Source organism: Canis lupus, unplaced genomic scaffold (genome assembly GCF_011100685.1).
Source record: "Canis lupus familiaris isolate Mischka breed German Shepherd unplaced genomic scaffold, alternate assembly UU_Cfam_GSD_1.0 chrUn_S525H687, whole genome shotgun sequence".
In the NCBI taxonomy this organism is placed as follows: Eukaryota; Metazoa; Chordata; class Mammalia; order Carnivora; family Canidae; genus Canis; species Canis lupus.
The window spans coordinates 6,131-12,694 of record NW_023331462.1 but is presented as its reverse complement, the minus strand read 5'-3'; the positions used below and the strand labels follow the sequence as shown (position 1 = coordinate 12,694).

General features: G+C 47.3%; 2 pseudogenes; both read right to left on the bottom strand.

The window, feature by feature from the left end:
- Window positions 1-926: 926 nt before the first annotated feature.
- Window positions 927-1,859, bottom strand: LOC119879276 (annotated as a pseudogene).
- Window positions 1,763-5,126, bottom strand: LOC119879277 (annotated as a pseudogene).
- Window positions 5,127-6,564: the final 1,438 nt, after the last annotated feature.

Below are 6,564 nucleotides of genomic sequence, written 5' to 3'. Positions count from 1 at the left end.
GGGGCTGCGGCCGGAGTGAGTGACGCGCCTTCCTCCTCTGAGACCCCGCCCCGGGAAACTGTAGGTGGGGCTTGGAGCCCCAACCTGGCCTCGGAACCCCTAACTGCCGCTCTATCGCTTTGCCCGACACCGAAAGCCCCTCCACCCTTCATTCCCCACCCAGTACGACGAGTGATCTTTCTAGATGGAGATCAATTATTGATTGCCCCTTTATTTATCTTAGAGAAATTACAAACCCATTCCCGCCCTCCCTCCCCCCACGGATACACAAGCATTGATGCTCTTTGCTGAGGGTGCAGGTATTGGAGACAGTGGCTGAGCAGGAAAGCCAGGAAAAGGTTAGCTCGCCGAAGACTTGAGCCAGTCAATGGATAATGGGGGCGGATCTCTTCTCATCTGTTAGATTTATGCCTCTAAATTTGCCCTGCTTTGGGGTATTTTGTGTGTGGTCTCTAACAGACATGTTTGAATAACCCTTGAAATCTTTAGATGAACTATGCCTGAGCCTCTCCTTACGGGAGCTGTGCTTGAGTCTCCTTAGCAGAACCCTGACAGGTTCTCTTACAGGGACTGAAATGGGTCTTCTCAGGCTAACTCTGTTGGCCCCTCTCAGAGGGGCTGTGCTGCTTCTGCTCAGAATGATTGTGTCTTGCCTCTAAGAGTGACTGGATCCACTCCTCTCAGAGGTACTGCAAGGAGTTCTCTCTGAGGAACTGCAACTGCTCCTTTCAGAGGACCCCTGCAGTCTTCTCTCAAAAAAGCCATGTTCGGAAACCCTGGGTGGCTCAGTAGTTCAGCGCCTGCCTTTGGCCCAGGGCGCGATCCTGGAGACCCGGGATGGAATCCCACATCGTGCTCCCGGTGCATGGAGCCTGCTTCTCCCTCTGCCTGTGTCTCTGCCTCTGTGTGTGTGTGTGTGTGACTATCATAAATAAATAAAAATTTTAAAAAATTGTTTTAAAAAGCCATGTCCTCTCCCCTCTAAGGGACTGTGATAAGTTTTCTGAAGGAGACCGCGATTGCTCCTCTCAGAGGGACTGCGACATCTTCTATCAGAAGAACTGCGAAATTTCCTCTTGGAGGGACCCTGATGGCTCCTTTTGGAGAGACTGTGATGGCTCCTCTGAGAAGGACTTTGATGGCTCCTCTCAGAGGGACTGCTGATGCTACTCTCAGAGGGACTGCAACATCTTCTCGCAGAAGGGCTCTGATGGCTCCTTACATAGGGACTGCGATGGCTCCTCTCAGAGGCACTGTGATGGCTCTTCTGAAAAGGACTGCAATGGCTGTTTCAGAGGCACTGTGAATGTTCCTTCCAGAGAGACTGCAAGGGCTCCTCTCAGAAGGACTGAGGACTCCTCTCAGAGAGACTGCGATGGCTTTTTTCAGAGACAGTGATGTCTCGTCTCGGAGGGACTGTGATGGCTCCTTTGAGGAGGACTGCATGACTCCTTTCAGAGGCACTTCGATGGCTCCTCTCAGAGAGACTGCGATGGCTTTTTTCAGAGACTGTGATGGCTCCTCTCAGAGGGACTGTGATGACTCTCCTGAGAAGAACTTCGAGGGCTTCTCTCAGAGGGACTGCAAAATCTTCTCTCAGAAGGACTGCAAAATTTCCTCTTGGAGGGACCCTGATGGCTCCTTTTGGAGAGACTCTGATGGCTCCTCTGAGAAGGACTTTGATGGCTCCTCTCAGAGGGACTGCGATGGCCACTCTCAGAGGGACTGCGACGTCTACTCTCAGAAGGACTGCAACATCTCCTCGCAGAAGGGCTCTAATGGCTCCTTACATAGAGATTGTGATGGCTCCTCTCAGAGGGACTGTGATGGCTGTTCTGAGAAGGACTGCGATGGCTGTTTCAGAGGCACTGTGATGGCTCTTCTGAGAAGGACTGCAATGGCTGTTTCAGAGGCACTGTGATGGCTCCTTCCAGAGAAACTGCAAGGGCTCCTCTCAGAAAGACTGAGGACTCCTCTCAGAGACACAGCGATGGCTTTTTTCAGAGACTGTGATGTCTCCTCTCAGAGGGACTGTGATGGCTCTTTTGAGGAGGACTGCAATGATTCCTTTCAGAGGCACTTCGATGGCTCCTCTCAGAGAGACTGCGATGGCTTTTTACAGAGACTGTGGTGGCTCCTCTCAGAGGGACTGTTATGGCTCTCCTGAGAAGAACTTCGATGGCTTCTCTCAGAGGGACTGCGATATCTTCTCTCAGAAGGACTGCAAAATTTCCTCTTGGAGGGACCCTGATGGCTTCTTTTGGAGAGACTGTGATGGCTCCTCTGAGAAGGACTTTGATGGCTCCTCTCAGAGGGACTGCGATGGCCACTCTCAGAGGGACTGCGAAGTTTCCTCTCAGAGGGACTGCGATGGCCACTCTCAGAGGGACTGCGAAGTTTCCTCTCAGAGGGACTGCAACATCTTCTCGCAGAAGGGCTCTGATGGCTCCTTACATAGAGACTGTGATGGCTCCTCCCAGAGGGACTGTGATGACTATTCTGAGAAGGACTGCAATGGCTGTTTCAGAGGAACTGTGACGCCTCCTTCAAGAGAGACTGCAGGGCTCCTCTCAGAAGGACTGATGACCCCTCTCAGAGAGACTGTGATGGCTTTTTTCAGAGACTGTGATGTCTCGTCTCGGAGGGCACTGTGATGGCTCTTTTGAGGAGGACTGCAATGACTCCTTTCAGAGGCACTTTGATGACTCCTCTCAGAGAGACTGCGATGGCTTTTTTCAGAGACTGAGATGGCTCCTCTCAGAGGGACTGTGATGGCTCCCCTGAGGAGAACTTCGATGGCTTCTCTCAGAGGGACTGCGACATCTTCTCTCAGAAGGACGGCAAAATTTCCTCTTGGAGGGACCCTTATGGCTCCTTTTGGAGAGACTGTGATGGCTCCTCTGAGAAGGACTTTGATGGCTCCTGTCAGAGGGACTGCAACGGCTACTCTCAGAGGGACTGCTGATGCTAGTCTCAGTGGAAGAGTTATGGAGAAATCTAGAGAAATAGTTCCCTATTTTAACTCCTCTCTTGATGTAAAATCCTCACATTCCCTATTCTGATATACCTGTCCTAGATTCAAATCCTCAGATTCCATCATTTGAGGAGGCCTTATTTTTATCCCTATTGCTTTCACAGCCTGAAGCCCTTGTTCATGAGTGAACACTGCAGGCTCCTCAAAGGGACATGCTGGCTGTGAGAGTAATTCTGCAGATTTCACATGGGTATTTGGCCTTGGAGTTAATTCCACGGGTTCTACAATTTCTTGAAGATCCAAACAATCTATTACTTCTATCGCTGATCCTAATGCTACTCGATTGGTTCTACAACCTGAGGAATTGGCCCTGGTGCTAACTCCTCAGATTTTACAATTTGAAGTGGTGGCCATGGGATTAACACAGTCTTTACAATCTGAAAGCCTGTCAACTTCATTATGTCCAAAATTTGGTGTGTTGGCTCTGTGTTAATTCTTAGATTTTACATTGCAACCACAGCTCTGAGGTAAACTCAGAGGGTCTCACATCTTGCAGTTTTGGGGTCAGCTGAACATAGTCTATCATTTGAAAGGCTGGCCCTGGGGTTAATGCTACAGACTTCACAACCTGAAGTGGTGGCCCAGGAGTCACTTTCACATACTCAGTAACTTTTTGGGGGGCTCCCGGGGTTATTCCTATTGAGAGCGCAGCTTGAAGCTGTGTCTTTGTGGATCCTGGGACTTGATCTAGTGGCTTTGGACTAATCCTCATAACTTCTGTAATTTGAGCCCGTACTCCTGGAGCTCTCTGTGAATATTTTATACTTTGATTCTGTGACTGTGGTAGCCCCACTGATCCATCCCCTGGCTGCCATGTCTCAGATGTGAGCTCTACAGACTCTGTGTGTCCTACAGCTTGACCTGTTTGCTTTTGGAGCAACTCTAAAGATTGTCTCCTTTGAAGCCATTGCCTAGAGGTTAAACCCACAGATTCAGGAACTTGATATCCTAGCCCTGATGTCATTTCTGGAGATTCTGGAACATGATGCAATGACTTTGTAATCAGTGCCTCAGATTCTCCTCTTCGCAGTCTTTTCTCAGAGATCACCTCCACAAATTCTAGTGCTTGAGGATAGGGCCTAGGACATCTCTCTGAATATCCAGTGGTTTCGCTTACTGGCTTTGGGGTCACTCCGAGGAATTCCTTCCCTTTTTGCCTTGCCTTGGAGGTCAATCCCACAGTTTCTGTAGTGTGACGCCTGGGCTCTAGTGTAATCTCTTCAGATCCTACAGCTTGCTGCAGTGGCCTTGTATGTAACTCTCTCAAATCTCTAAGTTGAGGCCGTGACTCAGAGAGCAACTCTAGAGTTTCTGGGATTTGGTAGCTTTTCTTTAGGGTTAATTTCGGGATTTAGAACCTTGATTCCTTAGCACTGGAGTCAGATCAACAGATTCTGGTACTTGAAGATCTAGCCTTAGAGGCACTCTTGAAGAATCCATGGCTTTACTTGTTGGCTTTGGGGTCAACTCCACATTTTTCTGTGGTTTCGTTGCCTTGATGTGCCAACCTTTCTGTGATGTGATAAACTGGTATTGAAATCAAATTCATAGATTTAGGGACTTGATGCTTTGGTGTCGGGATCATCTCTGCACATTCTACAAACTGATGCCCTGGCCTAGGGATTATCTCAGAGTCTGTGATTTGATAGCTTCTTTTCCGATTTAGCATCTCAGCTTTTGTTCCTTGAAGCAGTGCCCCCGGTGCTAACTCTACAGATTTTGTATCTTGCTGTAGAGAGGCTGAGGACAATTTCACATGTTTTATACTTTGCAACTTTGGATCTGGAGTAAACTCCAAAGATTTCTCATCTCGTTGCTGTGATTCCGGAGACCAATCTGAAAATTTAACGCTAGTCAACAATGGTCCTGGTGCAAACTTTTTAGTTGCCTCTGGTGCCAACACCACCGATTTCATACCTTGCCATCCTGAAGTCAGCTCTCGACAATTCGTACCTTGCTGTTGGAACCCTGGTGTCAATTCTACCGAGTTCATATCTTGAAAACATGGCTCTGGTGCAAAGGCCTCAGAGTTAGCATGTGGTGACTTGAGGCATGTTGACAACCCTAAAGAATTAGCACTTTGACAATGTGGCAATAGTTTGATTTCAAAGATTTCACATCTTGAGAACGTGGCTCTGATTCAAACACCACAGATTTCTGCCGGAGGCAAGAATTCAAATCCTTAGAATTCACATTTTGAGGTTGCGGTCCTGGTTTCAACTCCAGAGATTTCACATCTTGAAAACACAGCTTTGGTGCAAACACCACAGATCTCACACTATGTTGTCTAAGGTGTGAGGGCAACTCCTCAGAATTCATACCTTGAGGATGTGGCCCTGGATTAACTCCACATATTTCATTTTTTTAAAACATGGCTCTAGTGCAAACATCTCACATTTCAAGTCTTGCAGCTCGGAGCCTGAAATCAGTTTCACAGAATTTGCACCACAAAGCAGTGGCTCTTTGTTCATCTCCACCGACTTACATCGTTAAGCAGTGGCTCTGGTAAAAATAACACAGATTTCATACCATTTAACGGAGAGCCTAAAGTGAACACCGACTGTACAACTTGTGGCTGTGACCCACAGTGATTCTCCAAAAACTGGATTTCTGGAAACTTTGTCCCTGGAATTAACTCAGAAGATTTTACACCTTGCCAATATGCTCCAGCGTTGAACAGAATAGATTTTGTACCTTGATATTCTGATGTAGGGTTAGTTTCAGAGGGCTTTGTGCCGTGCATCTGTGGCCCTGGATTAAACTTTATGGAATTTATGCATTGAAGTTCTAACCCTGGTTTCAAATCAGAAGAATTCATGCTTTGCAGCTGTGGGCCCCAGTTGAACTCCCGTGATGTTATACCTTGAAACTGTGTCCCTGGAGTCAATTCACATTTCACATTTTGTAAATGTTGCATAGGGTTGAACATAACAGATTTTACACCTAGAACTTCTGTTCCCAGATTCAAATCAAAAGGTCCCATACCTTGACATTTAATCCCTGAAGTCAACTCAAAAGATTGTATACCTTGCAAAGGCGGCCCAAGTATGCACCCCGTAGAATTTACACATGGTAATTTTGACTCTGGATTCAACTCAGAAGAATTTACACACTTCACCTGTGGCCCAGGGTTGCATTCCATAGGTGCTACACCTAGAAACTTTGACCCTGGAATCAATTCAGATTTCAAACATTGCAAATGTGATTCCAAGTTGAACACACAGATGTCTCACTTTGCTTCTTAGTCCCTGGATTCACCTCAGATCCCATACCTTGACATTTTGTCCCTGAAGTCAACCCAAAAGACTGTACGCCTTCCAAAAGTGGCCCACGTTTGCACCCCATAGAATTTACACATTGTAATTTTGGCTCTGCATTCAACTCAGAAGAATTTACACACTTCATCTGTGGCCCAGGGTTGCATTCCATAGGTGCAACACCTAGAAACTTCGACCCTGGAATCAATTCAGATTTCATATCTTGCAAATGCCGGTCAGGGTTGAACACCATAGATGTCTCACTTGCAATCT